This window comes from Corvus moneduloides, chromosome 2 (genome assembly GCF_009650955.1).
Source record: "Corvus moneduloides isolate bCorMon1 chromosome 2, bCorMon1.pri, whole genome shotgun sequence".
In the NCBI taxonomy this organism is placed as follows: Eukaryota; Metazoa; Chordata; class Aves; order Passeriformes; family Corvidae; genus Corvus; species Corvus moneduloides.
The window spans coordinates 99,823,681-99,843,082 of record NC_045477.1 but is presented as its reverse complement, the minus strand read 5'-3'; the positions used below and the strand labels follow the sequence as shown (position 1 = coordinate 99,843,082).

The following is a 19,402-nucleotide window of genomic DNA, read 5'->3' as shown; positions in this document are numbered from 1 at the left end:
GGCAGCTTTGGGTGTCACAATATAAGAAAGATAGTGAACTATGTGAGAGCATCCAAAGGAGGGCAATAGAGATGGTGAAGGATCTGGAGGGGAAGCTGTGTGAGGAGAGGCTGAGGTCACTTGGTCTGTTCAGCCTAGAGAAGAGGAGACTGAGGACAGACCTCATTGCAGTTGCAACTTTCTTGTGAGGGGGAAAGAATGGGCAGACACTGATTTCTTATCTGAGGTGATCAGTGACAGGACCCGAGGGAATGGCCTGGAGTCTTGTCAGGGGAGATTTAGGTCAGATATTAGAAAAAGGTTCTTCCCCCAGAGGGTGGTTGGGCACTGGAACAGGCTCCCCAAGGGAGTGGTCACTGCACCAAGCCTGACAGATTTCATGAAACATTTGGACAATGCTCTCGGGCACATGGTGTGGTTCTTGGGGATGTGGCTGTGCAGAACCAGGAGTTGGACTTGATGATCCTTGAGGATCCCTTCCAAGTCAGCATATTCTGTGATTCAGTGATACTGGTAGGGATACAAGATGCTTAATATAATTTAACTTGTATTAGATTTAATTAGAATAATCCATTGAAACTTTAATTTTCCACAAAATTCTTCTAAAGAAAGGGTACCTTTCAGAAGCAAGCCTTCCACAGAAGGGATAAATTTTTTTAGAAATAAGATAATTTGTTCAGTTTCTGTAGGAAGCTTCAAGCCCAAAACTAAGTTTCTTGGCTCAACACTTGTCTTCTTATTCTCCCAGGCCACTTGCTCATTGTCATCTCTAGTGGGAATCAAGCAGTCTTGGGAGCCAGGACTTCCAGCACAGGGAATTCTTGAAACAGTGACCTGCAAGATGCCTCTGTGGGAGGGCTTTCCTGGAACTGCAGTCCCTAGAGACCTCAGGATTCATGATGTGGAGGCAGTCCAGATGGCAGGACTGCCTGGAGACACTGCCGGCTTTGTTCCCTTTCAGGTCACCAGCCAAGCTGGCAGGAAACCTGTCAGGCTTTTGATAGGACCTGCCTCTCTTGCAGCCAAGTCATATATTGATCGTTGCCCTGTTGTCTGTTCTGGTGTTTTGTTATGTTTTGACCAGGAAATCTATTTTGGGACCTGAAATCCTTTCCAAAAAAAAAAAAAGAGGTTCATTTACATATAGAAGTTTCCACAAAAATTTCTGGGTTTTGTCAATTGGCATTGTACCCCAAACTCTACCAGACTCCTTTTTATCCTGTTCCTAGAATGGATAGCTGAATGACCATCAATTACAGTTCTCGATAAGGAAAGGCCAGTTTCAAAAAACTCTCTTTTGATCTGTCTGGAAATTAGGCAGAAAGTAAAATCTGGGTCTGATGCTATCGGTACAGACGTGTCTATCTGACATCAAAATACTGACCTTTACTGGTAAGGCTTCTTTCTTACGCTGCCTTAAGTTTTCACACAAAAGCTAGCCCTCAATTTTCCTAATTTAACTTTCATATTTACTTTTTTCCCCCCTCTTCTCTGTAGTTATAGTGTTACACACAGACACACTTTTTTTTCCTAAGACATGACACTACTTCTGCTTGAAGTTAGAGGTCAGACCTCTAGTTGTATAAAGAGTCTCCAAGACATGAATTTCAGGAAAGCCATAGATTTGGGTTTTGGGGGTTTTTTGTATTTTTGAGTGCTAATGAAGTTTTAAAGGTGATGTAGTTTGTCTAGCAACTCTGGGATTTACTCAAATATGACAGTGCCAGGGACTGATAGTTTCCTTTTGTGAAATTGTCTTAAATTGTCTTTATAGAGGTGGCTTCTAGCCCAAAAAACAAACCATATCTGATTGTTAGTGGTGCTGTGATGGCTAGCCAAAAGAGATGTTGGAAATAGATTTTGTTGATTGCCAGGAGGAAAAAATACCCAACTGACATTTAACTAAAACTTGTGCTGGTGCTGCAAAAAAGGTGATTGGCAACACGTTTTAAACAAACTCCAGAAAGATGACATCGGTAATCAATATTTGACAACGAAAACTCTTGCTTCAGTGAGCAAGTCTTTGCTGTGCCAGAGAGATTAACATTAAGACATTATAATTATAACTTGTTTTGGCAGCTATATTTAAATCCATTCTTACTTCCTTCTTAATCTTTACCTAATGTATACTTTGTAATGAGGAATCAGGGTTCTGTGTACTTTTTTTTGTTACTGTATTTATAGAGAATGTCTATTTATACAGACATTGTTTGTCTTGATTTTTATATTCCCTTGAAATAATTTCTTGCTGTACTTTAGACCACATGCAAGTCTTACCAGGATCAAGAATCACTTTCTTGCCAACATGGCCAGCAACGATTTACATTTTCAGTTTCATAAATTAGTTTATAAACTTCTTTCAAATTGGGCAGATGAACCTTACTGTTTTACTTTGTTATATGTATTTTTAGGGTTTTTTCAGTGGTTTGCTTGTGTGCATCCTGAAATGTCTGCAGTACTTCTTTAACTGTAACTGAGCATATTCCTCTTGGATTTATTTTTTCAATTGTAATTTTCTGAGCAGCATAGTGGGATGAAAGATCTTGTGCTGTAGCTTTGCCTGTCAGACTCAAAGAAAAGCGCCTTGGAAAACAGACCAAATGCTGTAAATTCTACACTATTTCTATTCATATCTTTATTGCCCTTGTGCTCAGGAGAACATCCTTGTATGAACCCACCTGCCAACACCTTCAGTCTGCTAAGACAGTTTTGGGTGTTCTTGGGAATGCTGAAGTAACCTTCAGAGCACCCTGCAATGTGCCCAGAAATACGTAAACCTAGTGCAGCAGCTCTTACTGATTCGGCAAGTCTCAGGCTTTGAAGAGACGCACACTCCTAGTCCCTCCCTGTTCCATCTTCCTTCCTGTGGTGCATGTATTTCAGATTTTAGGAGCATCAGTCTGCCTCTGTCCTAGGAATGAATTTCCTCTACCAGACTTTGCTAGTGCTATTTCATTTGCCAGACTTGCCTGGTGCACAGGATCCTAGAACTGAAGAAAGAACATTACTTAGGGCAGGTTCCAGAAGGCAAAATACATTAAGTACGTCACAAATACCATCACTGATCACCACAGGGTCTCAGGGCACTGTACTAGTTTGAAAACAAACCAGTGGGAGGCACCAAGTCAGAATAACAATTTAATGGAAATTAAAGAAAAAGGGAAAAAACAAAGGTAAAAGAAAACACTGTCAAACTGACAGAGTCAAGGTACAACCTGACACCCTGTTAGGCAGGGTGGTGGTAGCAGTCTGGGAGAAAGGTGGCTGCAGTCCTCTGAAGTAGTGATCCTGTAGTAAAACAGTCTGCTCTTCCTCAGGAAGTCCAATGGTGGCTGTGTAGCTCCTGTCCTCTGGAAATCCAGTGGGAAGCCCGTGTCTCTGGTGTTCAGCCTCAGCTTATATCCACGATGGGATGCTTGGTTCCTCCCTCTGGGTGGAGCATCTCACAATGGGGTAATGAGTCATGAGGCAAAGTGTTGATTAGGCTCATTAACAGAAGATAGTCCGGAGGGAGTTATCTCTGAGTCAGGTGGCAGGACAATGATGGGCAATTAACAGCAAGATAGTCTGGGGGGAGGAGGCAAGGAAACACTGCCCCACCTGATTTCAACGGCTGATGGGGATGGTAATAGAATACACTGCAACCCATGACATTATCCACCCCTTATTCTATTACCATCTACATTATCCCAAATCAATACCTTCTTAAACTCTAAAACACACATACATATATATATATATATACACAGTGAAACCTACACACCATTCTCACCTAAGATTAGGTCTCCTTGTGGTACACAACGGGTTTCCCCATCTTTCTGCATTACCCACCAAGTGCAACCAGGTCCTTGAGCAAAGACAATCCCACAGATGGGTTTGTCTTTGCCTGAGGTGGGATTAATCCAAACAGTCTTTCCTAAAATACTTCTCAGGTGTACCACAGGGACTCTATCTCCATCCACTGTGTGCAAGGCTTCAGACTCGGCAGGACCAGCTCGATTGATGGACCCTCGGGTATTGACTATCCAGGTGGCCTTTGCTAAGTTCACTTCCCAATTTTTGAAGGTCCCCCCACCAAGTGCCTTTAGGGTAGTTTTAAGTAGTCCATTGCAGCGTTCAACTTTTCCAGCAGCTGGTGCATGATAAGGAATATGATATATCCATTCAATACCGTGTTCTCTGGCCCAGGTGTTGATGAGGCTGTTCTTAAAATGAGTCCCGTTGTCTGACTCGATCCTGTCAGGGGTGCCATGTCTCCACAGGACTTGCTTTTCCAGGCCCAGGATGGTGTTCCGGGCTGTAGCATGAGGCACAGGGTAGGTCTCCAGCCATCCAGTGGTTGCTTCAACCATGGTCAACACGTAGTGCTTGCCTTGGCGGGTTTGGGGAAGGGTGATGTAGTCAACTTGCCAGGCTTCACCATACCTGTACTTTGACCATCGTCCACCATACCACAGAGGCTTCGCCCGCTTGGCCTGTTTGATTGCAGCACAGGTCTCACAACTGTGGATGACCTGTGAGATGCTGTCCATGGAAAGGTCCACCCCTCGGTCACGGGCCCATCGGTATGTTGCATCTCTCCCCTGATGACCAGAGGCATCGTGGGCCCAACGAGCCAGGAATAATTCTCCCTTGTGCTGCCAGTCCAGATCCACCTGTGATACTTTCACCTTGGCAGCTCGGTCCACCTGCTCATTGCTGCGATGTTCTTCATTAGCCCCACTCTTGGGTACGTGCGCATCCACGTGTCGAACCTTCACGGTCAGCTTCTCTACTCGGGCGGCGATGTCCTGCCAAATCTCAGCGGCCCAGATGGGCTTCCCTCTGCGCTGCCAGTTGGCCTTTCTCCAGCGATCCAGCCATCCCCACAGAGCATTAGCTACCATCCATGAGTCGGTGTAGAGATAGAGCCTCGGCCACTTCTCTCGTTCAGCAATATCCAAAGCCAGCTGGACGGCTTTAAGCTCTGCAACCTGACTCGATCCACCTTGTCCCTCGGTAGCTTGTGCAACTCGTCGTGTGGGGCTCCATACTGCAGCTTTCCACTTTCGATTAGCGCCTACAATTCGGCAGGAACCATCAGTGAAGAGGGCATAACGTCTTTCAGTCTCCGGTAGCTCATTATATGGTGGGGCTTCCTCAGCACGAGTCACTTGCTCTTCCTCTTCTTCAGAAGATAATCCAAAAGTCTCACCTTCAGGCCAGTTTGTTATAATTTCTAGAATCCCAGGGCGATTCGGGTTTCCAATACGGGCACGCTGTGTGATGAGGGTGATCCACTTGCTCCATGTGGTGTCGGTGGCATGATGCGTGGAAGGAACCTTTCCCTTGAACATCCAACCCAGCACCGGTAGTCGGGGTGCCAGAAGCAACTGTGCTTCAGTGCCAATTACCTCTGAGGCAGCTTGGACTCCTTCATAGGCTGCCAAGATTTCCTTCTCTGTGGGAGTGTAGTTGGCTTCAGACCCTCTGTAGCTTTGGCTCCAGAATCCCAGTGGTCGGCCACGAGTCTCACCAGGCACCTTCTACCAGAGGCTCCAGGACAGACCCTTGTTCCCGGCTGCAGAGTAGAGCACATTCTTCACCTCTGGTCCTGTCCTGACTGGGCCAAGGGCTACCGCATGAGCGATTTCCTGCTTGATCTGGGCAAAGGCTTGCTGCTGTTCGGGGCCCCAGTGGAAATCGTTCTTCTTGCGGGTAACCAGGTAGAGAGGGCTCACGATCTGGCTGTACTCGGGAATGTGCATCCTCCAGAAACCTATGGCGCCTAGGAAAGCTTGTGTTTCCTTCTTGCTGGTCGGTGGAGACATCGCAGTGATCTTATTGATGACCTCGGTGGGAATCTGACGTCGTCCATCTTGCCACTTTACTCCCAGGAACTGGATCTCTTGGGCAGGTCCCTTGACTTTGCTCCTTTTGATGGCAAAGCCAGCTTCCAGGAGAATCTGGATGATTTTCTCTCCTTTCTCAAACACTTCCTTTGCTGTGCTTCCCCACACGATGATGTCATCAATGTATTGCAGATGTTCTGGAGCCTCACCCTTTTCCAATGCAGTCTGGATCAGTCCGTGGCAAATGGTGGGACTGTGCTTCCACCCCTGGGGCAGTCGGTTCCAGGTGTATTGCACACCCTTCCAGGTAAAAGCAAACTGGGGCCTGCATTCTGCTGCCAAAGGAATGGAGAAGAAGGCATTGGCAATGTCAATAGTGGCGTACCACTTCGCTGCTTTGGACTCCAGCTCGTACTGAAGTTCCAACATGTCCGGCACAGCGGCGCTCAATGGTGGCGTGACCTCATTCAGGCCACGGTAGTCCACCGTCAGCCTCCATTCTCCACTGGACTTACGCACTGGCCATATAGGGCTGTTGAAAGGTGAATGGGCCTTGCTGACCACCCCTTGGCTCTCCAGTTTGCGAATCATCTCATGGATGGGAACCACAGAGTCTCTGTCGGTGCGGTATTGCCGGCGGTGCACTGTTGCTGTGGCGATTGGCACCTGTTGTTCTGCAACTCTTAGCAGTCCCACGGCAGAGGGGTCATCTGAGAGGCCAGGCAATGTACTCAGTTTTCTGATATCTTCTGTCTCCACAGCAGCTATCCCAAAAGCCCAACGATGTCCTTTTGGGTCCTTGAAATATCCATTTCTGAGATAGTCTATGCCGAGAATGCACGGGGCCTCCGGGCCAGTCACGATGGGGTGTTTCTGCCACTCGTTCCCAGTTAAACTCACTTCAGCTTCCAGTACAGTCAGCTGCTGGGATCCTCTTGTCACCCCAGAAATAGAAATGGGTTCTGCTCCCACATACCTTGATGGCATCAGAGTACATTGAGCACCAGTGTCAACCGAAGCCGTGTATCTTTGTGGGTCAGATGTGCCAGGCCATCGGACCCACACAGTCCAAAAGACCCGATTCTCCCTTTCCTCTACCTGGCTAGAGGCAGGGCCCCTCTATTCCTGGTCATGTTGCATGTTGCTCCCTTCCGGTGAATACGTTCCTGAGGTCCCTTCAAGAGGATCGGTCATATTATCATTCCGGTACCGTCTGGAGTTCTGTGTGCGAGAGACCGGAGCAATATTGACTCTAGATGCGCTTCTTGTGGTAGTTGTCCCTCTTTTTAGTTCACGTACCCGAGCTGCTAAGGAGGAGGTGGGTTTTCCATCCCACTTACTCATGTCTTCTCCATGTTCCTGAAGGAAAAGCCAGAGGTTACCTCGTGGGATGTATCCTCTCTCCCTGGTTGGGGGTCACCGGCTCCTAATGGCAGAGACTCTTGTTGGTTCTGGTGAGATCTGGTAAATCTCTTCCTTAAGTTCCTTTTTCAATTTCTGATGGCCTTCTTCAATCAAGCTCCGGACTTGCTCAGCCAAAAGACTTGTTTCCACGGACGAGACATGGGTGCGAAACGGGGCTGTGACGGTGTCCTCGTAAATCCTCAGTTTGTTCACCAAGACGCCCACCCTGTCCTCGCCTTCCCTCCATTGCAGCGTTGCCAGGTAACGGGAGTATATCTCTGGTCCAAGGCGTGCGAACCTCAGCCACATCTGTGATGTGCACTGGACACCATCTGGGCTCTTAGGAAATCTCTCATCTTCTGAGAAAATGATCTCCAGCACAGCCAATTCCCTCAGGCACCGGATACCTTGTTCCATTGTGCTCCATTTTCCTTGGTGCACCTGGAGGTCTTCTTTACAAAGGTACCTGTCCCTTACACTTGTAAGCAGTCGCCGCCAGAGGCTGAGGGTTTCTTGGGTTCTCCCGATCCCCTGGTCAATGACCACATCCCGGGACAGAGATCCCAGTTGCCTGGCCTCACTTCCGTCCAGAATGGTGTCATTGGCTGCAGCGTCCCAGATGCGGAGCAGCCAGGTCAGGATAGACTCGTTCGTCTGGCGGGTGAATTCCCTCCGCAGGTCTCGCAGCTCACCCAGGGATAGCGACCGAGTGATGATCTCTGGCTCTGCCTCTTCTGCTGGGTGCGAAGGTCCTGCTGCATCCTCGTCAGTCACTATGCGGACTGATTTGCTTTTTGATTTCTTCTTCTGCACGGGGGCAACTGCAATCGGTTTAGGCTGTTCTGGTTCAGTGATGGTTTGCATGGGGACGCTGACAGTGCTTTTGGTTCCTTTCTCCTCTGTGACAGTCTGCGTAGAGATGGACACTGTTGCTTTTTGTTTGGTTCCTTTCTCCTCTGCGTCAGTCTGCGTAGAGATGGATGCGGTTGCTTTGCTCTTGGTTCCTTTCTCCTCTGTGACGGTCTGCGTAGAGATGGATGCGGTTGCTTTGCTCTTGGTTCCTTTCTCCTCTGTGACGGTCTGCGTAGAGATGGATGCGGTTGCTTTGCTCTTGGTTCCTTTCTCCTCTGTGACGGTCTGCGTAGAGATGGATGCGGTTGCTTTGCTCTTGGTTCCTTTCTCCTCTGTGACGGTCTGCGTAGAGATGGATGCGGTTGCTTTGCTCTTGGTTCCTTTCTCCTCTGTGACGGTCTGCGTAGAGATGGATGCGGTTGCTTTGCTCTTGGTTCCTTTCTCCTCTGTGACGGTCTGCGTAGAGATGGATGCGGTTGCTTTGCTCTTGGTTCCTTTCTCCTCTGTGACGGTCTGCGTAGAGATGGATGCGGTTGCTTTGCTCTTGGTTCCTTTCTCCTCTGTGACGGTCTGCGTAGAGATGGATGCGGTTGCTTTGCTCTTGGTTCCTTTCTCCTCTGTGACGGTCTGCGTAGAGATGGATGCGGTTGCTTTGCTCTTGGTTCCTTTCTCCTCTGTGACGGTCTGCGTAGAGATGGATGCGGTTGCTTTGCTCTTGGTTCCTTTCTCCTCTGTGACGGTCTGCGTAGAGATGGATGCGGTTGCTTTGCTCTTGGTTCCTTTCTCCTCTGTGACGGTCTGCGTAGAGATGGATGCGGTTGCTTTGCTCTTGGTTCCTTTCTCCTCTGTGACGGTCTGCGTAGAGATGGATGCGGTTGCTTTGCTCTTGGTTCCTTTCTCCTCTGTGACGGTCTGCGTAGAGATGGATGCGGTTGCTTTGCTCTTGGTTCCTTTCTCCTCTGTGACGGTCTGCGTAGAGATGGATGCGGTTGCTTTGCTCTTGGTTCCTTTCTCCTCTGTGACGGTCTGCGTAGAGATGGATGCGGTTGCTTTGCTCTTGGTTCCTTTCTCCTCTGTGACGGTCTGCGTAGAGATGGATGCGGTTGCTTTGCTCTTGGTTCCTTTCTCCTCTGTGACGGTCTGCGTAGAGATGGATGCGGTTGCTTTGCTCTTGGTTCCTTTCTCCTCTGTGACGGTCTGCGTAGAGATGGATGCGGTTGCTTTGCTCTTGGTTCCTTTCTCCTCTGTGACGGTCTGCGTAGAGATGGATGCGGTTGCTTTGCTCTTGGCTCCTTTCTCCTCTGTGACGGTCTGCGTAGAGATGGATGCGGTTGCTTTGCTCTTGGCTCCTTTCTCCTCTGTGACGGTCTGCGTAGAGATGGATGCGGTTGCTTTGCTCTTGGCTCCTTTCTCCTCTGTGACGGTCTGCGTAGAGATGGATGCGGTTGCTTTGCTCTTGGCTCCTTTCTCCTCTGTGACGGTCTGCGTAGAGATGGATGCGGTTGCTTTGCTTTTGGTTCCTTTCTCCTCTGTGACGGTCTGCGTAGAGATGGATGCGGTTGCTTTGCTTTTGGCTCCTTTCTGTGTGACAGTCTGTGTAGACATGGTATTTGCTGCTTTGCTCCTTTTTACCTCCTCCTCAAGCAGACGTTGCACCACACTAAGTAGTGTTTTGTTTCTAAGCATGGTGTACACAATGCAGGCCATAGAGAAAAAAGAGAAGAGAACTGACAAGAAGATTATACCATCCTTAACATCCAGAGGGAACTCAATTTTTTCAAAAACTGCTGTGCCTGGCCTGAAAGGCTGGAAGAAACCACTCTCTACTCCTCCCACCAGGGGCTGGCTGTGATTGTTGAAGAGGTCCCAGACATAGGAGCCCAGACTAGGACAGCCAAACAAAATTGAATATATATTCCGAATGGTATTCATCGCCTTGCAGGTTATTATGCTATAGACATAATAAACCAATAAAGCAATTCTCATACCATTCCCTGGTTTTAACAGGAGTAATACAACAGGCAGGTAGTTCCCCATGTGAGGAAAAATATAGAGAGCAAGATACAGTACCCATGCAGACCAGCTGAGCACCATGGTGAATAGATTTCTGTTTATACAAAATTGTAATTCTGACTTTTTCTCAGAGCAAGCCGCACGTTGGGCGCCAAATTATGTACTAGTTTGAAAACAAACCAGTGGGAGGCACCAAGTCAGAATAACAATTTAATGGAAATTAAAGAAAAAGGGAAAAAACAAAGGTAAAAGAAAACACTGTCAAACTGACAGAGTCAAGGTACAACCTGACACCCTGTTAGGCAGGGTGGTGGTAGCAGTCTGGGAGAAAGGTGGCTGCAGTCCTCTGAAGTAGTGATCCTGTAGTAAAACAGTCTGCTCTTCCTCAGGAAGTCCAATGGTGGCTGTGTAGCTCCTGTCCTCTGGAAATCCAGTGGGAAGCCCGTGTCTCTGGTGTTCAGCCTCAGCTTATATCCACGATGGGATGCTTGGTTCCTCCCTCTGGGTGGAGCATCTCACAATGGGGTAATGAGTCATGAGGCAAAGTGTTGATTAGGCTCATTAACAGAAGATAGTCCGGAGGGAGTTATCTCTGAGTCAGGTGGCAGGACAATGATGGGCAATTAACAGCAAGATAGTCTGGGGGGAGGAGGCAAGGAAACACTGCCCCACCTGATTTCAACGGCTGATGGGGATGGTAATAGAATACACTGCAACCCATGACAGGCACACATTTTCGTTTTCTTGGAAAAATGAAGACTTTGGTCTTCCTTTTGAGATTATACCACCTTTAGGAACACATTTTCTATCATTTAGCATGATCATTTCTATCTCCTTCACTGAGACAATATTACTGGTCAGCAAAGGTGATGGTAAAAGACTTGAGGAATAAAGTACTAAATGCCACTGCAAGATGACATCTAGACAGTAACCAAGCCAGGTCCTCATCACCTGTTTTGTATCCTGGGCATAAAACACATTTTTAGGTGTCAGTTGCAGAGACTTACATGGTCTGGCAGGGTGATTTCAGGATGTGTTTCAGGTGGCTGTCACCTGTACTAAGAGTACCAAGTGGAAGAGCATGACTGCTCTGGATACACAGAGTCTGTGCCGTGAAGTGTCAAGGTTGTGCCTTGTACAGATCTGGAGACCAAAGTGTTCATCTAACCCTGTAGATCTCTTGTGTTCTCAGACCAAGGTGAGTAGGTTCTCCATCTCAGGAACCTTTTTATCTGCCTACTTAGATACTGGTTTCCCAATGCAAGCTGTGTCTTTCCTGATAACCTTTAATCGTTCTATACCGTGTTAGATCTCAGCATCCTGATCTTAACATAACTTTTAATTTTACATATCCCTAGTGACAGTATCTGTGCTTGCTAAGCTTTCATAATCTATTAGGCGTGGAACTGTCTTCAATAAGCCATTTGAGAAACCTTGCACTGGATCTAACACCCACTACTCAGTGGAAACATTTTTGTGACACTTTACTTGACACCGATTCAGGCTTTTAGTAATTATGTTTTAAAACTAAATGTCTATTTAAAAATTCAATAGGCTACAAGGTTATGTTGTAGGAGGTGCTGTTTGTTTTACCAAAAAGTTAAATGTTTTCACTTTAAGACCAATTATCTAATAGAATTTGTACACTGCACAACTGGTGCCCTGGTGATATCTCTGCCCCTTTGATTACACAGCCTGACCTTGCTCCCCTCACACACCCAGACCTCTCATTATATCTGTGGGAATTTCACACCAGAGACTGAACACAATAAGGCCATTCTTGGATATGCATTCCATTGTAATTCTTTGGCTTCAAAAAGATTTTGGTTTAAAAAACAATCAAATAAATAAGAATCTGATTTTTTAAGAGCAAGTAGTGAGGATTAATTTAATCTGTAAAGAAACTACTCAAGGTTTTATATGTAATACAGGCTCTACCTAATCCCCTCAGCAGTTCTTATTAGCATTCTTGCCTTATGTTTGCTGCTATGACTTACTGGACTTAATATTATCCTGATGCCAGTCTACTGTACATAACAATTCCAGGCATGCTGTCCAAGCTAATACACTCTAAATTAAATAATTGCCCATGTATTTTCAGTATATGAGATTTTATTTTCTTTAAAATTTTGCTGTTATTATTGCATATTCTAATAATGTTGTCTTACACAGAACAAACTAAAAGTAACTCCTTCACTTTTGCAAAAATGGCATCATAAAAAGTCTGAGTTTAATGATTTGAGGTAGAGAATCTTTTCCCAACACATGGATCCACTATAGACAGGATTACTCAAAAACCTTTTCTTTCCTGAAGGTCTCTTTCTAGTCTTTGCAGCCTCATCTCTTTCTCTTTAATGGCCTGATCCCACAGTTCTGATGAAGTGTATTGAAAACAAGTTTACACTCATATGCTGTTTTCTCCTTTATTCTCAGAATTTTACATGTCTTTCTTTCCTTCTTAGATCTGTCCTTATGCTCTCTGGGCACCATTCATGATTCTTATCAAGGGTTGTTAATAATCTCATATGTTGAAAATTCTTTCTCTGACATTGTTGCCCTGTACTTTAGGTTGTGAACATTTCATTTGTTCATGTGGTAATGACTTCTTTCCCATCAGATAAAACATTCTTCCTCAACACTGTAAACAACAATAATTCATGAACGCAAATTAATTTATGCGGGTTTAAAGATATTGGCAATGTCAGACACTAATTGAAAAGAAATGAAATGCAAATGTACTGTTTTTTATAGTGGTTTGTGTTTTTCTCCCTGTCTTTGTGAATTGAAGGGAGCTAAGCATGTGAGAAATAAGCAGGAGATGCTGAATGAAAGAGTGTTGTTTCCAGAAGGAGGTGGCTTCAGCTCTTACGTTTAAGAACATACAAAGCAGGCTGAGGACACTTGAAGGGCAGAGCTGAGTATCAAATAAACTGAAGCAGTATTGCTTCTGTTATCAACTGGAGTCATGCCTGGTGCTTTCAGTATAAAATAGAATATACCAAATAATCTGTACTCTATGTTTTAAAATGTTTTAATTTTTACAGCAATGGGTAAAACATACCTAGTATTTTAGATATGTGGCAAAAAAGCGACTGTAGTAATCCACTGTCAGAGATGCTTGTATATTTTATAGGAACAGATCATATGTTGGACTCATAAAATGACTTTTGAAATAAGTAATGATTTTTTAATTAATTTGAAAATAATAAAGAAAGCTAGAAACTCAAGTTACACAATTTACAGATGTTTTCTTTGATTTTACTCGGGTATTTAACAAAACTGTATGTTTTCAGAAAATTAAACCTTCTCCAAACCTGTTGAAGTTGTTCAGAGATTCACTCCTGAAGCTGATTGGAACCCCATTTTTCTATAAATGTTCAGGTAATGTCCTTGTGCTTATGATTTTCGTGTTTTGTGCAAAGTTTACTGTGGAGTGAGATATTCCCACTGACAACATTCTCATATTACCGCAAGTGCTCATAGCTGCACCAGGAGAAGCTGTACCCAATTCTCAGAACTTTTCTCTATGCAGAAGTAAATAACTTTTTACAGGTCTGTATTCTTCCTTCATGGTTAAACGCATTAAATGACTTGAAGAGGCATTCATCTGGTGCCTCATCCTTATGCATAGCTGTATATATGTCTTAGGTGACTTTTTATACATCCTTCTCAGTCTGAAATATGAAGGACAAGATGGCCTGGCCAGTGCTCTCTTGACTGGTTGTAGCCAGAGCACCTCTGTGCAGAATCAAAGGGGAGGTTGTGGTGCTGTGCTTTAGGGCAGAGATGTAATACTCTCTGATGGGGCTCTGAATTCAGCAGGCTCTTGGGACATCTGGATGGGATGGGTTGCATCACTGTGTCATACTTTAAAGTCCATCAGTTTGGGAGTTCAGCTGAAGCTCTGGCAGCATGACAACATAACTGTTTCTCCCTTGCTCTTTGGAGGCTGCAGGTACTCGACTGCATATGTCAGTGCTGTTGACAGGCAAGGCAGAGGGACTGTAGTGGAACACCCAGTACAATCCCCACATCTGTAAAATTTTCCTAAACATTTGCATTGTTCCTTAAGGATAGAAACAAAAAAAATTCATCATAAACTCTGTGGAAGACACATACCCATGTAGAGAGGTGTACGTTTCAGAGAAGGGGTGAGAAAGGTTATACCAGCAAACATTTCAAGCCCAGTATGCTTTTCCTGTGGATTGGATCATATCTGTGAAATGGAAAATACCAATTGTGGTAAAGGAGACAAATAATAATTAAAAATACCACTTAAATTCAGGGCAAATACTTTTTTTTCCCAGTCACATGGCTAATTCAGGAGAGAAGTCCTCAGTGGATTAGCAACATCACCATTTTGGTTTTTTGTACACCTTTCCATTACTTACGATTTATATATTAATTTCTGTGATGACCAATACTATGTCTTCTAAAAGGAGACCTCTATTAATTTCTTTGCTTTCAGCTTCTTGAAAAGAATGTCCTGTTGATAATATTTGATCCCTGTAAAATGTGATTTAGTTCTTCAGTACTCCTTTTTCAATCTCCATGTGAACATATACCTTAATATCATTTTCATATAAAACTTTGGTGTCAGTTATTTATGTCGTGAAGCCAACCCTTGATATGTAAATCTTATTTGTGCAGCATCTGTTCTTCATCTCTCCGGTACAGTTAAAGAACATGGATCATCTGAAAAAACTTAGCTTTCCTTGCCTAGTTTATCAACACAGAATCTGCAATGCCATAGAGAGTTAGAGAGTCTTTGTGCTGCCTTTCAAAACTTCAGTATTGTCATAGTTAAATTGTCTTCCTTGTTGGGTTATTATTCCTTTCAAATGTAGATCTAAACAGAAACTGAAAGGAATATAGTCGAGCTCCCACACTGATTTTCTTCTTGAATATTTCATACTCTATAAAAATGAACACTGATGTTCTTTGTGGTGTTCCTACAGGGAAATAAGTACAATTGGGTCATCCAAGAGCAGTAGATGGACCATGACATTACCTATTCAAACAGTAGCCTGTGTGTATTTGCCAGCAAATCCTCTCTGCACAACAAACCTACTGTTTTAGCAAGTTACACAAGAGATTTTGTCCTCAGCTTTTGTTTAAGAGTTTCCTTGTAATTTATGTGTATGAATATTTATAAAAAGACCTGAAGAGATACAGGAAATGTACTGTGGAGATGATCATTTTTAGAAGAGCATGTTAGTACCTTAACATTCTCATCAGCAGGAATATTCCACGAGTGACCTTGGTAAGCAGCCACATAGTGAGAGGCCAGAACAGCTAAGCAGAAGTGTTGTGCTCCTTACCAGGGACGAGCTGCCTCCTTCTTTGACTAAGAGGTATAGCAGGATGCAAATAAAACTAAAACTCAATAACACTAAACCAGTGAAAGATCAGAGTCTGGGCATCAAGGTCAGGGATTCTGCAACACTTTTTAAGAAACATTTTGGAAAATGAAGCTTGGACAAGAAGAAGTCTATCAATGTGTAAGGCAATATCATGCAAAGTCAATGACTTTGTCTCAGGCTAACGCATTTCAAAACAGCATTTTCTTCACCTTACTGCTGTCAAACCTCTGGTCTCCTCTCCCCCAAATTTTCATTGGAGAGAAAAAAAAAAAGTTTTTCAATCAGGATAGACACTGCTGCTGCAGTTCCCTAGCTGTGGCACTGCTGTCCTGTCCAGCTCCAATCTCATTTCAGTGAGGCACAGCTCTGCCCCTCCTTACCCACCAAGACTTTTCACCATCACTCAGTCTTGTTTATTCCTATGTTCCAACCTCCCACTGCCCTAGCAGGTCTCTGGTAGCCACGGGTGTCTGCTCCTATGTCTTTCAGCAAGATTCCCATCAAACATCATTGTCAGGGACTGATAAGCTACCACCTGTCTGCAGTACACAGAGCTGCACTGCAGGCCATGGGCCTGCAGATTTCTGTTGTTCCTCTCCTCCTGCCCATGCTATGCTGCTGCCGTGCCTGTGTGTGGGCTGAGCCAGCACCTGAGGGCTCAGTGTCTCTGACATTGCAATCCTGGGGCAGCTCTCCCAGACTGTGAGTTGCAGGGGTGGCCAACTGGAGCTGGACTGATGGATGCGCTTGTGAGAGACCTACAGCTGACATCAGCTGCTCACCCTTCTCTCTGGTTTCTCTACCCTGATGTGTTTGGAGCAGCTGGTTGGGATGCAGAGCAAACAGCTGCAGATTTGCCTTTCTCTTCCATTGTGACTGACTCAGGGCACACTCACCAGGAGGGCTGGAAGCAGTGCACCTTGAGTGCCCTCTCACTCTTGCCTTCACTTCTCTGATAGTCACCCTCACTGCTGCCAGCATTGTTCTTTAGCACCATTTCTTGGTATCCTGCTGATAAAATAGGAAAAAAGTATTGTTGAGTCTCCAGGCATGATCGTATGGAAAAAAGCCAGAAGAGTGCAATACAAACTGCCTCAAATCAGAGAATAGCTAAATCCTTCAACATTGGTTGTTTAAAAGCTGGACTTTAAAAAGCCATATTTGGGGAGGAAAGCATTTCTTTGTCCACTGTGTAGTGTGGGGAAAAATCAAGAGAAAGAAAAAAGGTCTGTGAAGAAGGTGGTAGCTTCCAGCTGTTTATCATTGGCTTATTTGTTGGAAAAGAGTAGCAGGATCTCTGTGTTCAATAGCTGAGACAACCTGGGCGCACCTTGCTCTTTTCATGCATCTGTTTCAAGGAAAGCATTTTTTAGCTCCTTGGTCTGTTTCCACTCCTTGTTATTGCTTGCAACATGCCAGAGAGCATCTTGGGGAGCTGCAGGGCTCTCAGTTTACAGGTGGAGGATCAGTGGGGAGCCAGGGGCTGCGGCTCCTCTGAGGAGCAATGTGAGGTAGCCATCAGACAGCTATGGCTTCTAGTGGTGTGCTTGCCTATGCTGAAAACTTAGATGCTCACTACAGAGACCTTTTACCTCCTGTATTAAAATCATGATCGTGTTGACTAATTACAAGTTCTTTGATGTTGGCTAACTACCTTGAACTTGCTTTTAGTTTCAGATAATTGTAAACAGATATATAACATGCAAAATAGATTATAGTTTCAAACATTTATACCAAAAACAGAGGAAACAACAAGAAAGAAAAACACCAGCAGAAGAAAAATTAGCTATTAATTTTTTTCTCAAAAAAGTTGAAATCTGAAAAACCTCCTTCCTTCTATGTGGTTAATTTGCTGCAGATTTCCTGATCTGCATTGTTAAGGGCATTACTTTTTTGCCTAGTGTCTCAGATTGCATTCATTAGATTGCACCAACTTTTAGCACATATATTTTTTTCTTTTTTTTTTTTTTTTTGTTGTCTGCAGGGGTCACAGTCACATTTATAATTCTTTGGAGTGTATTAATGTCACTTATCCAGGTTGTAGTTCCTCAACCCTCCTGACATATGGTGTCCCTTTGGCACATCAGGAGCTGTCTTCCATATGTCCATCATCAGCACCTTAACACAGTGAAGAAAATCTTCTCACCTGCCTTGTCACCCCCAGGCTCACTGTGAAATAATCTACTGAATCATATTTTTCTATCATCTTTTATATAGGTTATATGATCTCCTAAGTTAGTCTTTGAAGGACCCTGTTTACTCACTCTTTACCTATACCAGTTTTGAGGTATTCTAAATGTGGTTGTGCATTTCAGATTGAACTTCAGAAAGCAGTCTATAATTTGTCTTCTCTATTATGTATGGTATTCTAATCAAAAGGAGAAAAAGGTCAGAGACACACATTAAAAAAAAAAGGTAATATCACAAAGCATTTGAACTTTCCATCTTATTGTTGGTGTGTCTGTGTGCTATGCCTTTATGGTTGTGTTCATATGTTCAAAGTCCATTTTTGAAATTTGCTTCTGATGATTAAATGCATCCTAATATGAAACTGTCCTTACCAAATACTCTAAATATGTGTTACATTCAAACATATAATTATGTTCAGCAAATACATTTGATATTTTGATATTTTTAGTAGATGTAATTATTTTTCTCCTTAAAATATACATAATTCAATAAACCTATGCCAACTAAATGTTTGATTTACATAGATGGAATATTTACAAGGATTGATAGTAAAAGGTGCTGATCCACTCTTGACTTCAGCAAAGGCAATAAAAGGCTGCAACTAGATTTGGCGAAAAAAAATCCCACTAATTTCTCTAGTCAAATTAGCATTGCCTACTGCTATGTTGTATGTTGTCCTCAAATATGACAGAAATATGTTGGTAAATATAAGGAAAAGCGGTTTGGAAATGACAAAGGTACTACGAAGTGGATAAATGCATAGTCTCCAGTTAACACCAACTATAACAGGAGCATTTGGGAGATGTTAAGCAAATTAGTCTTGGTGTGCTATGCGTAATTGCTAATTATTTTTTCCAAGATAACTCATTTATGTCATTTTCCTATAGTATTAGGTCATTTGCTTTAAAGTGTTTCACTTTGCATCCTTTGAAGGCAGTAACAGAACCCCTGCTGATTTTGAGGTTAGAATCTAAGAATCAAAGAATGGTTTATAGATGCCACCAACTTGTGTGGCTTTCTCTTCTCCTAAGAATTTAGTTGAGTGGCAATGCATTGAGATTTCAGCATAAGGTATTTTGCTGACGGGTAAAGGAAATAATTTCTTGTGCAGATTTGCCCTCTGCCAGGATGGCAAGATGCTGAATACTTCTTTTCTTTCTGAAGGAAAACTCCCCTATAAATGAAAGCAAACAAACCCAACCAAACAAAAAAGGCTTATAAATTCTTTGGAATGACATGATTTACCCTGATGGATAATTCTTCTTTGTAGAAATGTTTTACCCTATTATACTCGTACATTTCTTTTTTTGACTTTCTCAGGTGTCCTTTTCTGTTTGAAATAAAAGATAATTACTACTGTATTTTCAAGAAAACAAAATTAGAATAATAACTACTTTTGTAATATAGTGCTTTATTAAAAGAGTAAGTTCATTTGAGAGCAAAGAAATTAATCTTCTGCTTGTTATGAACAGCCAGCCATTGGAGTAAAAAGTGAATGTACTCTAAGAATAAGTTCCACAGGGTTTCAGATCATGAGGAGTGAAATATAACAAGTATATTATTATAAAATAGGAAAACTGGGTTCCAGCTCTCTGAATTTTAAAAAAATTCAGCTCGTGGTGAATTTATTGAACTTATTGGTTACTGATGGCTCTAGTGGTATGTGCAGTAACTGTACAAAGATGCCTTACTCTTTACTGGTTCATGTGTAAACCAGCTGTTTGCTGACTTCATGAGTTTTGCCTTTAT

The 19,402-nt window shown here is 43.7% G+C and overlaps 1 protein-coding gene across 4 annotated transcripts in view; it reads left to right on the top strand.

The window, feature by feature from the left end:
* The window catches only part of MYO16 (myosin XVI), a 377,180-nt gene that overhangs the window by 58,487 nt on the left and 299,291 nt on the right, over positions 1–19,402 (top strand). Inside the window, exon 1 of one of the 4 annotated variants that reach the window (XM_032100574.1) lies at positions 13,394–13,481. The exons of the other annotated variants lie outside the window; for them this stretch is intronic. The gene's annotated coding sequence lies outside the window, so the exon portion shown is untranslated. Of the gene's footprint in view, positions 1–13,393; positions 13,482–19,402 lie in introns of those variants that run through there. 4 annotated transcript variants of the gene reach the window in all.